This window comes from Pteronotus mesoamericanus, unplaced genomic scaffold, assembly GCF_021234165.1.
Source record: "Pteronotus mesoamericanus isolate MK-2021 breed Mesoamerican mustached bat unplaced genomic scaffold, CSHL_Meso_final scaffold_651, whole genome shotgun sequence".
In the NCBI taxonomy this organism is placed as follows: Eukaryota; Metazoa; Chordata; class Mammalia; order Chiroptera; family Mormoopidae; genus Pteronotus; species Pteronotus mesoamericanus.
The window spans coordinates 4,937,704-4,955,023 of record NW_026555325.1 but is presented as its reverse complement, the minus strand read 5'-3'; the positions used below and the strand labels follow the sequence as shown (position 1 = coordinate 4,955,023).

Here is a 17,320-nt window from a genome sequence, read left to right as displayed (position 1 = left end):
TGTGTGGCCCATGGATATGAACTAAGGTAGGGGAAATGCTGATGGAAGGGAGGGTGCAGGGCAGAAAGGAATAAAGGAAAGAAAAAAATGGGACAATTGTAATAGCATAATCAATAAAATATATTTAAAAGAAAAAAGGAAAAATCACTGAAGCCAAATGCTGCCTCTCACAACAGTGCCAGCAAATACACTGATATACATGGGTTCCTCGATCACCCACCTAGCAGGGGAAGCATGCAGTACAAGGGGCCCGCCTTCTAGAAGATAATTCCATTTTGGGGGAGCCACCTCTTACACAGTAAGTGAAAACTGCATGGATTTTGGAGTCACATTTACCTGGATTCAAATACTTGCTTTTCCAATTATTTTTAGTGGGGTCTGTTAGACTTTCTAAACCTTAAATGTTTCTTCTTTCAGAAGATGATTCCAATATGTACAAATAAAAATTCCCATAGGAAAGAACTGTTATATGACCACACATAAGATTAGCCTGAAAACCTGTTTGGAGCCTTTATTTCTGCTTAGTTACATTTCACCATACCACTGTTGTCTGCAGACTTAAAACTAGCTTTTACTTTTTAATCTTGGTGGTATAACATTGTGCACATGACTTTATTTTAGGTAACTTGCAGGAGTTCTCTTGGCTATCCCAAACGCTAGCTCCTGTCTTTGGCAAACACCTCTTGGCTGAGACATTAGCATTTGGAAAGATGTTAAAACTCCATATTTGTTTTTGCACATACTGCATTTATTTAATCTGACTTCTCTTCACATCAATTTTTTTTTTAATCACTCAGGGTTGTTTATCCTCCTAAAGTCAACCAAGTCAACAATTTCTTCATTGGGACAAGCTTTGGTAGAGAATGCTCTAAACTATTCCTTCTCAATCTAGAATGAAATAACTCCTCAATGCCATTGTTAATACACTTTCCTCAAGTTACTGTTTTTATTAGACTATGGATATTTATTTTAAGAATAAAAATTAGTGATTCTGATAATTTTTCAAATACATACATTTCTTAGTAATAACCACTGTGAAATATTTAGATTTTATGCATTCAACTTCTTTATGCAAATATACATTTGCAGCATATTCTATATTTCAATGAGATCATATGATAAACATTCCGTTGTTTGTTTACTTTGCAATGTGTTAAGAACATCTTTCCATGTTAATGTATAGCTTTTATTCTTAGTGGTTGTACATTGTTCCATTGTTTGTACTTTCTCTAATTAATTTAAGGACATATCATTCAATAATTAAGCATATTTTTTGTTTTTCTTTTCTTTTGTTAACTTTTTTTTCCCAAGGGTAAAAATTTATATATGTATATATATTTGTGTTTTTCTAATTAATTTTCTAGGATTAACACCCAGACATAGAAATATTGGATCCAAAAGTATAGACTTCATGAATCAAACTAGCTATGATTTTGAAAAAGTTCCATTATTTCTTTGTATTCACTAATACAATCCTGTAAAGCTATATCTAAATCTGAGTCCCAATTGAATTTTTGTTTAGAAACTGGTTTAAAATTGGATTAGAGTCACAACCCTAGATATACATTTGCCCCAAATCCCTCTAAAATATCTATGGAAGCCCTGAGGGGACAAAGATTCACATTAGCCATAAAATTAAGACTAACAGAAAATCTGTTGTTAACTCTATGCAGTATCTAAGGAGCTAATCAAATTTTTTTTGGCTCACAATTAAATATTTATGTTTAGTTTTCTCTATGTTTTTACAATTTATTTTCCTGATATTTCAAAATAGTATACCAAGGTATATCTAGATATGCCAGTGGCCTATTTATACTTAACTTCAAGAGAGATAATAAACCTTTTGATCTATTTCTTATTATAACCCTTAATCCATTATATCCACATGGTATAAGAACTAGAATTCCAGATGTCTGTCCCTTGATTTGTTTACACTTTGCCCCTTTTTATAACAAAAATACTGCCAATATTCTGTTCTCATATTTATTCATCAAAAATATTTATTGAACATCTACTATATACCAGTTAACATTCTAGGCCCTGAAGGATATATCAATGAACAAAACAGACATAAATAGTTGACTTGTGTAGTTTCAAGTTTAATGATACCTGTTATTTGGTAGACCTCGGGTAATACCTTTTAAAAAATAGTCTTCTGTATAATTCATATTCTGTTTTAAAAAATTTAAAAAAAAAGCAAGTTTTTAATGTTGTACCCAAGAAGACAAAGGCTTGTTCACATGGTGCCTTGACGTATGACCCAACAGTCATTATTGGGAGGAAGAGATTTTTATTTACAATATTACAAGCTCGGGGGGGGGGGGGTGTCAGTGTGTGGCTCAGAGCACTTACGCTTGGAGCCCTCCTTTCCCATGCAACCCAGTACTTCTCTTGTTCCTCAGAAAGCCTATAAGCTAAAAGCTCCCAAAATTCCTCATCTCCTTATCTTAAGATGGCCTTACAAACAGTCTCACAGCAGCTCTCTCCTTCAGGATCTGTGGTACATTGTCATCAGCCTCCATGGTATAGTCCAGCAAAGCATGCACCATGATGCACTGGATCATGGTGAAATTCAGGAAAGACATAAGTCCTGAGAGATCAGATGAACTCTGGGTTTGCACAGCAGCAGGTCAGCATCTTGCAAGGAAGAGTCTTCAGAGTCAGCTAGAGCAGGCACAATCAGATCAGCAACGTGTCTCCTTCTTTACTACACCAAGTTGCATGGCCAGGCCTTGACTATAAACTACATAGTTGCATGCTTACTTGTCCCTCTCATGTGGCTGCTACATCATTCCTCCCTGAGGGCTCTTCTACTCACTGCTACTCACTCTACTCATTCCTCCCTCAGGGCCAAATCTGCTCATGGCTGCCTGCCAGTTAGTTTAAATCCTGACCACGAGCCTCTTGTGTGACCTCACATCTTACTCCTCCCACAATGAGCTATGTTTACCAGTTCTGTAGAGCTTACAATAATTTAGCTGCCATTCCCAATCAAGGCAAGTGTGACTCGGTGATCCAGGGGTCACTCAGTGATTGGTGCAGCTCAAAGCAAAGACTGTATTTTTATAAATTAAGACCTGTTCCTTCCAGCATTAATAGTTGGATCACTCACCAAGGTTCCACATGGAAGGGCCCCTGTCTGCTCAGTTTCAAAATCATTTGTACCATCTGCAAAGGGAGAACCAAAAAGATCTAACTCTGATATTGCATTGCTTCTGAAATCATATCAATGTAGGTACTCACTCTTTTGAAAATGACAATTTAGAAAATGGCAAAATCCCAAGACATTTCGTACAATATATATTATTGCATCTTTCCTATAGCAAGAACAATTCTTTATATAGTCAAAAGCAAGAGAGCACTGTTTGTTTTCATGTTTTACTTCTTCATTTCAAGCAAAAACTAAAAGCAACCTACTGTATTATTTTTTTTTTCTTTTTGGTTTGGTTAGATTTATATGGGAACCTGTTTCTTGTTTATTGGGAGGAAGTGATTTTCCACAAAATTATCTTTCTTCTCTGATCATCCCTTTGCTTGTATGTGTGTTTTATTTTTCATACAACTAAGTGATATTTCATAGTTTATGGCTAGAATTGACTCTAATCTGCATGTGGCTTTTGTCCATGAAACATAATTTTATGAAATTGGCCTGGGAATGCTTCCTGTTCTATTCCTTGAAACTTATGTGTCTGTTTCTATCAAATTCTAAATTTCCTCAAATAAGAGGTGGTGTCTAATTTATGTATTTTTTCCCCAGCAGCTAGCAGGTATTCAGCATGTAATATGTTCTTAACTAATGTTGCTAAAATATGTCTTGGCACCTGTATTGTATGATGAGATTTTGACAGCCCATGATGTGATCGTATTTCTATCATTATTGTAATACCACATCTGACTTTGTTAATTTCAAAAACTGCAAATCATAAAAAAAACAGAAAAGTGATTCATTTTATTATAACTTTGGTTCTCTTTCCCATTTTTATGATACCTTTTCAAACTGTCACAGGGTATTTTCTGAATGTTCTAAAACTCAGGTAAAACATCTCTCTAAATAAAGAACTAAATAGGATTTATTTATCATCTAAACATTTTAGGAAAACTTCATTTTGTTTATTTTTGATCTCTTCTCCTTGCCTTCTGTTTGCTTGTTTGTTGATTTTATTATGGAATTCTATATGCAAATGAATAGGAAATTGGCGGAAAGTGAGGGATAGCCTTTGCCACTGAGGGCCTCTGAGTCCGCTTGAGTAAAAAAGATAAGCAAGAAGGAACAGGGCAGGGGTCCTGGGGATTTGAGTGTTAGGGCATAAATGGTGCTTGTGAAGAAGATTTGTACAGTGAAATGATTCCGAGGAACATAGAATGCTTAGCTAGACACTGGAACAATCCTAAGATTGTTTTGATAATTAAGAGATATAATAGATAAAAAGAACATATAGTCTTGAACATGGTAAACATTCAAGAAAACAAGTTAAAGTAAAATATTAAAGCCCTTGTAATGGACCAAACAGAAAAATGTTAAGAACTTGGTATAATCTGAGTGTCTGGGAAGAAATATAAAGTGTGGATATTTTTTAACTGCTTGTTAATGAAAACAAGGCAAAATATGGCGTAAGTAAAAGATTAGTGATACAATGACAATGATAGTGACTGGGACCTACTATAAGTAAAGCCCAGTGCAAGTCTTATGAGGGGTAACACAGAAAGAAAGGGCTACTCTAGAAAACACACATAGGAATCAGTTTTATAAACCTTCCCAAAGTAGTTTTTAAAATACAGAAGGATGCAAGGTGAATATATTATACAAGTACCAAAGGGATATTCATTAAGAGAGTGATCTGGATTAGGCATTTTGTTATTTTTCCTTGGTTTTGTAATTGTCCTAATCTAATTATTTTCTTAAAAGCTCGGCATTATTTTTTAAATCCTTAGGGTAAGTAACATGTAAGAAAATGTACAGGTACGACAAGAGCCGTTGTTGGAGCTTTCCGGAAGATAATTAATGAGTGCTGTTTCTATCACAAATTTTAGAAAGGTAGAAATTATTCTCTTATATTACAACAGCTAATTAAGACCTTTGCTTCTTGGATTATTGGCCTTGCACAAAGGGGACTGGTGGTTTGCTTCTCCCTGGTCCTGCTCTCAGGTTGAGCCACATTCCTGCATATGGACCAGTGACCTTGTCACCCCATAGAAAATGTTTGCGAAAAGCCCAGGGAAGTTGTTCTGAGTGATTTCAAACAGATTGCAACTTTTCAGCAGGGGTACTGAACAATTCAACTTTAGCAGTCTGTGTTGTCCACATTTCAAGAGTCAGGTCATTGCATGTTTTTTATTGGTTTTCTGCCACTTGACATATTTTCAAAGGACAAAGTGTGAAATGTGCATCTCTTTTGGAGCAGTAAAGGGCAAGAAAACCTGTCACATCAATATATGTCCTTTGAGATCCCAGGTAACAAGTTGTAGCTTGTTCTAGCTTTCACGATGCTAGCCATGCCATGGGGAAAATCAGAATACAGATATCACATTTTCATGTACAAGTCTAAAGTCTGATTTGTGCTTTGAGAGTACAAGTGGCAGCACTTAACAAAGTACAGTTATTACAAAGGTATATATTGTGCAGATATTCTTATTAAGCTTTGATATATTCACATTATTTTCCCTTAATTTCTCAACATGTTAAAGGTTCTTGACCTTTAAGCAGTAAATCAGAATAAACAATCACAATACAACATATTACTTTCATTTGTGTAATTGTTTCTTCTTTAACAATTTAAAAATTTCTCCTCTATTAAAAAGCTTTCTCACATTTCAATGTTATAAGAACAATCACAAATTTCAGATGGTATTAACAACAAAGGTTTATTTCTTGCTCATATTCCAAGTCAGGGACAAGTCAAGAAAAATAAATCAGCCAAATGTTTCCATGTCAAAGTACCCATCAGATAAACACGTTTAGAATCTTTCTCACGGAAAGAAAAAAAGCATTTCTTAGTTGGCTGCAGTCTGGGACAAGAACTGAAGTCTACATAATTAACATCATTGAAGATGTAAAGTTTGTACATGCCCAAGTTACTAGAATGTGATTATCCATCTAATTTTATAAAAGGAAGAATAAATGAATGAAGGGAGAGAAGCCGGAATAGAGGAAGGGAAGGAGAAATGGAGAAAAGGAGGAAAAGAGAGTGTCGCACCGCGCGGTGGCTATAGGGGCAGACAGACCCCCGTGGGGGTCGGAGGAGCACAGCAGAGAACGCAACCTGAGGGAAACCGGCTGGGGCCAGCAGGGCTCTGCATCCCACAGAGCCTGTCCCGGGGTTGTCACAGATGAGGGGGAATAAACAAAAAATGTTGCAAACACTTCCCTGTTTGCCCGGAAAGCAGAGGGGGGCACTTCCCTCTTACTAGAGAAGGCTGTGGCACATCGCTTTAATGAGGAAGACCCCATTGCCCTTTGTTCCAAGGCTTTTATTGAAAATCTTATCAGTGAGGTATGTAACAGGAAAGCATATGTACACTAATTACATTAGCAAGTTAAGTTTCACAGAATAGATACCTTTAGGAAAACAAGTGACAGGAAATCAGTGATTTACATGGGTCTGAGAGGAGACTAGAATCAACAATAGAGACTAGAGGTAAGGGGGAAGTAGACTTAAAGGTGCCTTAAAGATATAGGGTAAGAGGTGTAAATAAAGCAAATGTCTTGACAAGGAAAGGGATGTAAATAATGTGAATGTCCTTCGCAGCATGAGCTGACCAGAGACTTGAGGGAGGAACAGAGCACACTCTAAAAAATTTATTTTTAGGCCTGATTACCCAGGGCCGGCCAGATCTGATTTAGGGCTGTTTTTCTTGCATTGTTTCAAGCCTGAGCCAGGCAGGGGAGGGAACCACCAAGAGATAAAGAGACTGCTTCTCTGCTGCAATGAGGACTCCGGCCGTGTCCAAGCCAAGCTGAGGGGTGCAGGGGCCTTTACGCCCCTTCTCCGTGTCCTCCAATTTCTTATCTGCTGCCAAATTCGGCCAACACCTGTCTTAGGTGGTAAACCTCAGTGCGAGGTCACTTACCCGTCATTGGTTAATTGACCCTCCTTGGCAAAGCAGAGAGGCAGGGGCTACACCCCTGCCCGGTGGGGGACAGGCCAAGTCTCCTCAGGAACCTGTTTCTCCAAAGCCTCCTGATTATTTTGAACCTTGGGGCCCTTCAGCCTGTTGGCAGGGTTACAGCTTCTGAAACCAGGCCGGGTGTTTCCCAACAGGAGAAAGGGAGGAAGGAAAGAAAGAAGGAAGGAAGGGAAAAGGGAGGGAAGGAGAAAAGGAAAACATTTGGCTGTTACTATGGTTCTCGCATGTACAGTGTTTTCCATAGTGGATCAATATTTATTTTTCTGAGAAATGCCTGATTGATAACTAGCTGAAAGCATATCGTAAGAATGGTGCCATATATTCTTTATAGAACAGTGTATAGGACATCTATATGACATTTCTACATATATGTATGTATTAGTATATGTTCAACCATGCATCCCCCATGGTTTCATGAATTTATTCACTCACAGAAAAACAAACACTGATATTCCAAACATACATATTGACCACGTGCCGAACACTGTTGAAAAAAAAAATGAGAAAATACAAAGATGAATAATAGATAATCTCTACTTTAAGTAAATCCAAATCTAGCACAGTCATAAAGAAATCCATATTTAGATATTTATTAATGCACATATAAAAATTGAAAAGTAGAATGTATCATATTCATGATTGTATGTTAATCAAATGTATAGAAATACTTATAACAACCCCCCAAATTTCAGTTTTCTTCATAATGTAAAATACTAAGGTAAAATTATTTTATAGCATTTTTTATTTATTCATGACATTTGTACCTCCTGAGTCAATTTTTTTACCATTGTCTATACAAAGCTTCTTACCCTGAGTCAGAAAAGTAATCTTATGCTTATATTAGTAAAGAAATGTGTGTTATTAGGCCTCTTTGTTATAAGGCTTCAGATATTCTGTCTTCAACATGTACCTATACTGTTAAACAAATCTGGTCAATGTTTTCTGACAAATTAACACTTATGCAGGATAGACAAATGTATTAATGCATATGAAGCTTGACTTTAGCCAAGTATTCTCAATCTCATTTACTCTTTTTGATAGCTCTGTTTTTAAACAATTAAATTTTTGAAAATTCTTTTGAAAGTTCAGCTCCTAGATTTTGAGGAAGGCTGAGTGGTAATTGACTGGGGAGTTGATGTTGATATTAATTCAAAGTCCCTTTATAAATTATACGTATTTGGTTCTGGCAAGCTTTGGTGTTACTTTTTGGTAGATATGTAGTAATCGTATAACTAGAACAAAGGCTATGATGAAATACCAGAAAGGAGATGACAATTTATATATCAGAATCATTTTTCAGTGACTTAGGCTATAAATTGAAGTGGCTAGCATCAATATATCAGTGCATTAGCACTACCACTGAAAGTAAATATTTTTAAAGAATTAGAATTATATATTTTAAAGACAAATTGTATGTCCAAAACCTTGTAATAATATTCCTGCTATTCCTACCATTCCCTCCAATTTGTATATGATTAATATACCTTGAGCAATTTTTAATAACTGCAGTTGGGTTTGCCAGACATCCCATTCATAGTATGTTTTAGATTTCAGCACCCTAAAACACAAGAAGATCTAAGAATTAGGAAGGGGTTTTAAATTCTTTATTGTTTACTCCTATTTTGTGCTAAAACAAAAGATATTCCAGCAGCAAAGTAGTTATTAGTCTGATTGCCACTAAGCATTGAGATTTTTACCTGCTCACAATGGTTCAGCATGTTTTTAAGCCAATTTGGGAATCGACCATTCATCTTGGCATCACATAGACAGAACTTTCTATTGGTATTCAGTTATTCTTCCAACCTTTAACTATAAAACTGTAACCACTGTTTCTAGTGTAATAATCTAGTTTCATGTCTTCGATTACACCCACCATATTACTTAATACTAATTTTATGACAGTTTCTTTTCTCTTTCATTTAATGCATGTAATGTATTCAGTTAAGTAAAAATTGTCTACTCACTCTAAAAAACACTTATGATTTTCAGACTTTCAGTTTCCTTGAGAGTATCTGGATGGTAAAAGTTTTCCATTATAAGAGATTTCATTTTTTAAAATATTTATTCAGTCATTTCACACCTCGGTGATTTCTGCTCAAGTGGTCTGCATGAAATTTTATGTTTAAACATTTCTAACTTAAATCACCCAATTTTAACAAACTTCAATTTATGGATAATTTCTTGGCAGTCTAGATTTCACCTTTTCTTTTATATTTCACCTTAACCCTTAAAATAAATTCATTTAAATAATTGATTTTATTAATTTTATTTCTTTCATGGCTACCATTTCAATTGGATTTTTTCATTAGTTTTTACTTTTTCTGAAATAATCATTGGTCAGTGGTTTTGAACATCTTATTTTTTTTTTATACTTCACCCTATTAACACTTCTCAGAAATATAAAACTCTTTCTGACCACATTCTCTTAATGTTAAAGTAAGACATTTTGTCTTACTAATGCTGACAGTACTAGGTAACAAAATTATTTATTTTTTTGAAATTAGGCATAATGTTATTATAGAGTTGAATCCAGTGTACTTATGACAACAAACACAAATTTAAGATACTACTTTAAGTTTTTTGAAGAAAACAAAACAGGGTAATACCAAGCTATTGCCATGTCAGAAGTAACAGTCAAATTTGGGTAGAGAATAATGCTGAATAAACAGAAGTTGCAGTACAATATTATGTATAAAAATACCAAATAAGTGAAATACAGAGTAAATTGTTGTAGAAGCTTAAAACTATATTGAGCAATAACAGATGAATTTATAAATGTTGTATCTTTAAAGATACATTAGACATATTTACAGGACTTGGAAACAACACAAATGTAAAGTTGATACCAAGAAGGATATTAATGTTTTTAATGACATGTTCCTAATAGTCACTTCCAGAGACAGAATATTAGGCATTATTGAACACAGGTCTGAGCCAAGGCAGTAATTCTTACTTATTTCCTTTTGTTCAAACAGTATTTTGACTTTCTTATTAAGGGCCTGGCACTCTCGTTGGCACTAGAGAGTAAGGAAAATAATTTCTTGCTACTCCTGAATTGGATTAGAAGGATCCAGACATTGTCACAGATAACAATGATGAATAATAACCCCTATTTTACTTCTGCCATTAATTAGCTATGCTCTTTTGGGAAAATCATTTGAACAGGAACTTCATTTCACATGGAAAATAGTTCTAACTCATATATTTTTATAGAATTGGAACAAGTATTTTTCATATAAAAATATTTATCATAGGATCTGCCACAAAATTCAGCACACATTAATTGAATCTTACGCAAAATTTCACATCAAAGTTAGAGTAGGAAACTTTTAAGACATGTGACAAAAAATTATGAATCATTGTATATGAAGTAATATCTATCTCAAAAGGTGGAGCAATAACAGATGAAATAACATTTTAAAGTAAAATTAATAAACAGGTGAATAAATATCCAAATATCTGTTTCAGATGCAATGATATATTTTTGCAATTCATGATACTACTATTTGGTAAGAAAGGGAACCAAGAAGGGGCTGGGGGCTATATTAAGTGTAACCCCAAAGAGCTTCAAAATTAGGTATTTCAGAAATACAAGATGGTGGTGGATAAGTGAAAGCTACACTCATGTCTTCCCAGGACCAAACTGCAATTACTACTAAATTATAGAAAAACCATCCCAACTTACTAATGAATGACTAACTGAAGAGGAATCTTATAACTAAAGATTTACAGAAGTAACCACATAGAGACTGGCAGGAAGGGCAGAGATGAATAAAAGGCTGACCCTACTCCAATGGATAGCAGCTGAGGTTCTGGAGAGATATTTCAGGTGTGGAGGGTCCCACTTGAGGAAAATGGAATCTCTGAACTCCAAGCTGGGCTCTCCAGCTCTGGTGCTCTGAAGAAACCCAAGTCACTAATTCAAAGGAATTCATGTATATGCACCCCTATGTTCATTGCAGTTATTTACAATAGCCAAGATTTGGAAACAGCTCAATTGTCCATCAGTAGGTGAGTGGATAAAAATACTGTTATATTTACACATGGAATACTACTCAGTTATTTAAAAAAAAAAAAAGAAAGAAAGAAAGAAAGAAAAGAAAAGAAATCTTACTCTTTGCAACACCATGGGTGGACTTGGAAAATATGCTAAGTGAAATAAGCCAGTCAAAAAAGGACAAGGACCATATGATTGCATTTATAAGTGGGATCTAATGAACAAAATGAATTAACGAGCAAAATAGAGACAGAATCATAGAGAGCAGACTGACAGCTGTTGGGGCGTAGGGCTGGTTGTGGGGATGGAGGTATTGAGAAAAAAAAGAGAGAGAGAGAGAGAGAAACCTCATGGAGACCATGAAGACAGACAAGAGTGTGATGATTGCCTGAAGGAGAGGGGGTTGAGAGAAGTGCAAGAGGGGTTGGGCGGGGATAAATGTTGATGGACAGAGACTTGGCATGAGGCGTTGAACACACAGTACACTGTACAGATGATGTGTTGTAGAATTACGCACCTGAAATCTGTATAATTTTGTTAACCAGTGTTACCTCAATTAATTCAATAAAAAGGAAAAATTTAAAAAATTAGACATTTCTTACAAAAAGTAGCCATAACTCAACCCCAAAAGAGTGAGATTTTCAGAATTAAACACCCAGCAATTCCACTGTTGGGAATACACCGTAAGAATCCTGAGACACCAGTTCAAAAGAACCTATGCACCCCAATGTTCACAGCAGCACAATTTACAATAGCCAAGTTCTGGAAGTAACCTAAGTGCTCAACAGTAAATGAGTGGATCAGAAAACTGGTACATTTACACAATGGAATACCTCACAGCCAAAAGAAAGAAGGAGCTCCTATCCTTCACTACAGCATGGATGGGACTGGAGAGCATTATGCTAAGTGAAATAAGCCCGGGGGCAAAAGACAAATACCATATGATTTCACCTATAAGTGGAACCTAATCAGCAAAACAGACAAGCAAGCAAAATATAACCAGCAACATTGAAATAAAGAACTGACAGTAACCAGAGGGGAGGAGGGTAATGGGGGAAAGAGGGGGAAAGGTTGTCAAGGAACATGTGTAAAGCACCCAAGGGCAAAGCCAAAAGCAGGAAAGATTGAGGGTGGGAGATGAGGGTGGGTGGGGTGGGGGAAAGGGGTGGTGGGGAAATGGAGACAACGGTACGTGAACAACAATAAAAAAATGCAAAAAAAAAAGAAATTAATAAAATAAAAATAAAATTCAATGAATGAATAAAAGCCCTCAAAATAATAAATTACCCTCAATTAATCTTAAGTAATGATTGTAAGTGATTCTAAGTAGTTGAGTAAGATGTAAGACAGTGCTTTAAAAATAAAAATTAATGAAAAAATAAAGAAAAAATATTTTACAAGTGATGTTTAACTTTTTAATTTCCTTCACCTCGTATACAAATATGTTATTATATAAATCTGGTGAACATGGATGTAATTATATATTTTTATTTTTACTGAATGAGATTTTTGAAGCCCCCAAATATGCACGGTACTATGCATAAGTTTTCTAAGGATTCTTAAACTCCTATATGCTATTTTGCCCCCTCTGTAGAAAGAAGAGGGTATATTAAAAGATTTTCCTTTCTGAATGTCTCCATCGTCATGCTTAATAAGGGACGCTAAGCACACACACATATATGAGGAATGATTCAATTTCAAATTGTTTTAAGGTTCACCTTTGAATTTTACTACTTAGAAAAGTTTTACTTAGAACTTACTACTTAAAGTTACTACTTAGTTAAATACTAAGTTACTGCTTAGTTACTACTAAGTAGAAAAGTTACTACTTAGAAAATAAAAGTGACCTATATATTTAATGGAAAGAGGGAGCAATTATTAATTACATTATTTTATTTTGAAGTCTTTTGAAAGCAGGCAACTCTAGACCACATTTCTGTAAAATGAAATATGTAAGTAGACCAAGTAAGTTGATCATGATTACAGTGAAAGACAGTACCTAAGATTTTAATACACCTTCAGTATATTACGAGGTCTGTCCAGAAAAAGTCCAACCATTGTTAAAATAACAAGAACAGTTTCCACAACATCTATGTAAGCCGTTAGTGAAGGAGAGTGGACTGGAATTTGCGTGAACAGTGATGACTTCACTATACTAGTCATTGGAAGCTAGTTATATATGCCAAACTTATTTTCATATATAAGAATGATTATTGTACTTCCTGGTAATATTTGTTATACTATTGCCTTTACACAAAGGTATTTTCCTGTGCCACAGAAAGTTACAATAGAAACAGATAATATTGTAACTATACAATAATTTCACAAACTGTTAAAGGATACAATAAATGAATTAACAATGCATTTCATATAGTAACTTTCAGATAAGAATTAGCTACCTGAAACAAAAACCCACTCAATTTTTTAGGTCCTATGTAAAGAACTTCTACCAATGTTATTTACTCCTTTGAACAATCATGTTGGGATGTATGTAATTTTTCCCATGCTAAATATTTTTTAAATGATTGAATAATGTTTTGTATAAGAACAATGTCTGTGGGAATATAATAGAAATTCATCTCAAGTATTTCTTGAAGTGTGATTCATTCATTGCTTGCCCCCGAGAGTCACTTCGTTAAAATGCCTATTTCTGGCCACAACTTCAACCTGCCAAATGAAAATCTGGTATATCAAATTCCAAAATTTCAATTTTAACAGTTTTTCCAGTTTGTTAACCATTAGCCTAATCTGTAACATAAATGAAGTGACATAAAATGTAATTAAGAACATTTTATACATATAGCTATAATGGAGTGGAAGAATGCACTTAAGAAAACAATGTAGCAGTAAATCTTTCTTTTTAATGTCAAATGGTGTAGAACAGAAAGGAAGAAGTCTAAAAGGATGTTAAATCAATAATGCTTTGCCAGGCAACTATTGACTTCAAGAAAGCACTTAGGAGCTATATCTTCATTTGATGATGTGAAGAAAGAAGGATAAACTAAACAAGAATGAGAATCTATTTGTTTCTGTGACCCAACAATGCTTGCTTAACATTCATGAAATTGTTTAAAAAGTTAAATAATTCAGAGTGGTATAGTAATCAACACATAGGAAGAGGCTGATTTTCATTGTCCTAAGGACAGTGGGAGACAACTATAGAATAATTGTAAAAAGAAAGATATACATGTGTTTATCATTATGAGAAAAAAACAATCATTTCTTGGGTTGACCACACAGGACTAACTTGAAGATAATAGTCTGAAAATAAAAAGAAGAGAGCAATGCAAATTAAAGATGACCAGGGCATGGACTATAGATTTTGCTTGAGGAATAATGAAAAAGAGACAGATGCCAGAGATGTTATAGTCAGCATGATTATGCAAATAATTCAGCGGGGATTTAGACAGGAAATTTTGATGATCTGCACACATTCTAAAACTGAAATACTCTGCATTTAATGACTTTGATCATTGTAGTCTACTCAGAGTATGAAGATTTATGCATTTCTGTGAAAATGTTAAAAAATACTTGGTTTTAAATCAACCATTGGAAGACAAACTTGTGGAGCAGCAAATGTTTTACGTAGTAATTCTGTAGGGTAGCAACAAGAATAATGATACCGGTTTGATTTAACATCTCAAGAGAGTATTTTTTAAGACGGGATCAAATGTAGAAGAGTGGAGCATATCTTATTTTATCTTTGGCAATAAAGTACTATTCAATAAGGAGTATTGGGAACACTATAAGGTTATCATCAGCTGATTATGATGTATGGACTGTTAAAATTAATTATTTCTTCAACACAGTCCTTGAGTTATTTTCAGTATGTAAAAAGTAAAATATTTCCTCAAGATTAAGAATTTAAGTGAGCCTCTATTTGAAAAAGAAGACTGTTATGACCACTAACAGGTTGTTTCTGATTTACTTTACATAGTGATTGCAAGCTATAGATAAAATAGGAAATTAGTCGACACTTAACAAATAGAATCTGCCTTACTTAAATAATTCCAGAATTTGGGATAAGAATCATACTATCCTAATTTTTTTTGTTAAAAAATCTCTTTCTGCTCTTTTGAAGTTCCAAAGTCATATATTTTATAATTTCCTAAGGTACATAAAATACATTATGTTAATGTCAGAACACAATCTGGTCAATTAGCATTTCATCCTCCAATCCCTGAGCAATTTCATTTCCTGACTTCCAAGCATCTCAGTGTAATGATGAGCCATAGGACTTCTTCTTTCTAGTAAGAAAGAGTATATATCAGGTCATTCTTCTTATTTACCATGAACCCTCATGTAGGTGTTTTTTTTTTAATCAAAGAAGGTAATGTAAAAGACAAATTTTGATATTTTAACAAACAATTCAATATAACATAATTGTACTAAAATAGCTTTGTACAAATCAGCTACGTAACAACTAAAGCAATTAGGATTATTCTTTTCACTGGAGCATGCAAAGCATTCGCAGTAGTCAGTAAACTTTGACAAATTTAAAACTATATAAAAAAACAAAAAGAATTTTACAATTATCAGAATTCACTCTAACAACATGTTTTCAGTCTTCCTAAATATCTTATTATAAATTATCTGTGGACTGTGTCAAGAATTAAACACTTTGAAGAACTGGAACAATTTTCCAGATTATTCCTCTGCAAAACCAAAACCTAAAAAGAAAAAAATGATTTTTTTACACTTGGTCTTGGCCAAAAGGCTGAGGGGTAATAAGAAATGCTTTAAAAAAATAATGTTTTAATTGAGTGTCTACTTTATTATAATTCTTTGAAAATGTATTCTTTCATTGTCTCACTTTAGTGATATGGACAAAGTCATAGGTTTGGCCTTATAATTTATTTATCTATCTATTTTAATGATTTTCTTGTATTATGGCACATAATAAGTGTGATACATAGAAAATATATACGTAAGCTTTTTTATAAAAACTTTGAACAAAAAGTTAGGATAATGTATATGATAGCCTAATTGTAGTATAATGATGTTAATTTTCACTTAAATCATGCTCCATATGCATATCTTTACAATTTCATTTTAACCAAATAACTATATTTTGAATAGTATTAATATTGTGCTGAAGTTAATATAGGTATTTATGAAACACTTTTGTTTTCATGATTTGAGTTAGTAAACAATAATGATTTTATGAAAATTGGCCCTTGTTTTAGAGCAGCCAAGTCTGTCTTCATGAATATCCCAAATAATGCACATGACCTCATAGAAGCGTATATAAATTGGGTAAGACAGAATTGGAAGAGATGCTGAAATTGCAGTTATTTAGATTAGCTATCACATACAGAAAGCTATACTTGGTATGGTTCTGGAAGTCATTCATTTATCATGCACAATTGCTGATATTGTGGTGGTTTTTGATAGTCATTTTAAATAAAAAATGAAGCCAAGTAAATGGTTGCTCGGTGAACTTCCTCTGACAAATGCACAGAGGCATCTTGTGTTAGCCAATAAGCATTGTTAAAATAACAAAAACAATTCCAGCATTTATTTGATGCAACCAGATAATTATATAGTTGTGATTTATGTTTAAATAATGAATTCTAATCTTATCTATTATTTTAATTCTCTGTTAGATTTCTCATCATAATGTCAGGATGCCTATATAAGAAGGACCATTTTCCCCCCAAAAAAGCATGGACACATTCTTTTGATTCCATAGTAATTGAAGTATGATTTTTAAATGGAAAAGCACTCTTTTTTCCTATCAGTGGTTAAGAGAGTAAACACTCTGCAGCTCTAGCTATGAGATGACCATTTTTTGATTGGTAGCTAGTTTCATTTTGGATTCAGAACAAGCAGAATTTTTTTTTTTTTCTATCACAGAAACTTAATAAAGGAGGATTTGCTTGACAGGCAATCTCAATTTGACAGTGGCTACTTGTAATTTCCAGTACTTCTCAAATTAATTCCCAATTCTTAATTAAGATTTCAATTTTGCTTTAAAATATGACAATTTTTAGTTTAACATAAAATAAAGAAAAATAACTGTAGAGCTAAACTTTAAAAAGTATTTAAACTACTGAATTCCAACTGAAGTTACTGTCAGCATACTGACAATATACCGGAAATTAGCGGACATGTCAACCTAATATTCATTAGTTCGTGATGGTTGGGTCCTCCATTTCATTTGGTTGAAGTTACTACATTAGCAGATTTATAGGTTGT

At 34.0% G+C, this 17,320-nt stretch overlaps 1 protein-coding gene across 1 annotated transcript in view; it reads left to right on the top strand.

The window, feature by feature from the left end:
• LRP1B (LDL receptor related protein 1B) overlaps positions 1-17,320 on the top strand; it is a 1,772,547-nt gene that overhangs the window by 1,741,785 nt on the left and 13,442 nt on the right. The window lies entirely within an intron of this gene.